Genomic DNA, 2,105 nt, shown 5'->3' on the forward strand with positions numbered 1-2,105 from the left:
TAAATTAATTATATATATCTAGAATGGATGTACAATGAATTTCCATAGCTTAAATGAAGTTATGCATTACTCCAATACTTTAAGTTCATATCTTTCTAAGTTATTTGACTTGTTCATTAGTTTCAAAGCAAGATCAATATACTTCTATTGATCTTAAATTACAAGATCAATATACTTGTAATTTAAGATAGGCTTGGTCAGCTAAGATGGTGTATCCCACATTAATAAAAAAAAAAAAATCACATATTGTAATCTCCATGTAAGAGAATAAGCTTCCCTACCTAAAAGAAGATATGGCATCAGAAAGGAATAAAGAAAAAGGTTCCAAAACAATCATTCCATTGCTAAATCTTTGTATCCGATATGCCTCACCCCGAGAGTTTCTAAATATCTTGTAGGCACGCAATATATTAAATGAATACCTACAAATATAGACATTAGACCCAATGTATTAGCACATAAAACATAATGTAAAAAAATTACAAATATGGAAAAACTTAAATAGTCTATCAGTGATAGATCATAAATAGTCTATCAGTGATAGATCATATTATTGGTAAGAGTCTATTAGTGATAGACCATATCACTCGTAACAGTCTACCAACAATAAAAGTCTATCGCTCATAAACTTGACTATATTTGAATTTTTTAAAAATAATGTTATACACTTGGTTATTATTCCTATAAATTCTACCAATCGTAATTACCCTAAACTAAGAAATTAGAAGGAGATATTAAACTTTTGCACATTGAAATAATTTTGTTAAAATAAAAAGATTTTAGAGTCGCTGAAACAGAAGTAGGTCAATTGAAACTGCCTAAAGCAGGAGCAGTGACAATGCTTCGAAGGTTTTGAAGAAATATTTCTCCCTCGAGTACATATGCCATAGAAAATATTGAATCTAAGAACAAATAGGTTTATGTAAGACAATCACAATTGTTTATTACGATAAATGCTAAGATTAAATGCATCCTGCAGAGAAATAACCTATCAAGTATTCTAGACTGCAAACTGAACCTACAGCAGAAGGTTTCATGTAGACTGACTAGCATTAACCTACAGTAGAAAATATACCTAAACATTTAAAAAACTTAGATTATTACTTTTCAAGTAAAATATAAATATAATACATCAACAAAGGATAATATACATATCTGAACAATAATAAACTGTTTTTCCTTTAAGTCAGTCGGTATACACTTTCCATATGTATATGTAATTGGGATATGATGATGCACAGTAGATCCAATGAAAGATTTTAACTTATATCCATTGTCTCCAATCGATACTCCATCATCATTATATTCAACCAATTTTTTCTCCCCTATACTCCTAATTTTTGTTACATCATGCATAATAGTCGATCCTCGCGTTCACCTTTTCTTTTTGTTTGGTATTTCATCTTGCTTTAGTTCTGTATTTTAATTGACATTATACAAACCAAGTCGCAAGTCCTCATCACTTGTTATCTCCATGGTGTAAGAATTGTCCTGAAACATAGATAGAGTTTAGTTAAGTGTCAAATACAACAAAATTATAAAAATTAATTAGAAAGTGAAAACCCACCCATACATTTACTCTTTAGGAATCCATGTGCCTTCACAATCAACTCGTACAAATGTCGAAGTGTTCTCATCCAAATTAATTCTAGATTCAATATCTAACATAGCTTTAGGAATTCCTTGACGAGCAGTATCTCCAAGTTCATCGTCATTGTATTGATCCTCAAAATCTCTTTGTGGTGGAGTAAGAACAATAGACCATCGACCATCACTTGGATCCTCAACATAAAATGCTTATCTTGCTTGGAATGCCAGTATGAAAGAATCATTCTTGTGGTCTATTCTATTTAAGTCAACTAACATAAAACCAACCTCATCAGTTTTGATTCCACCACTATTCTCAACCCAATCACATTTAAATATTGCAACCTTAAATGTATTATAATTTAGTTCCCAAATCTCTTGTATTACCCCATAAGGACATGTCTCCAATTATAGGATTTTTATCTATTGAGCTACATACATGTAACGCCCTGATCCTTACACCTTATGATCCGACTGCTACGACATGCATACTTAGACTTTTCTATCATGAGATGAGT

This window comes from Benincasa hispida, unplaced genomic scaffold (genome assembly GCF_009727055.1).
Source record: "Benincasa hispida cultivar B227 unplaced genomic scaffold, ASM972705v1 Contig449, whole genome shotgun sequence".
Lineage (NCBI taxonomy): Eukaryota > Viridiplantae > Streptophyta > Magnoliopsida > Cucurbitales > Cucurbitaceae > Benincasa > Benincasa hispida.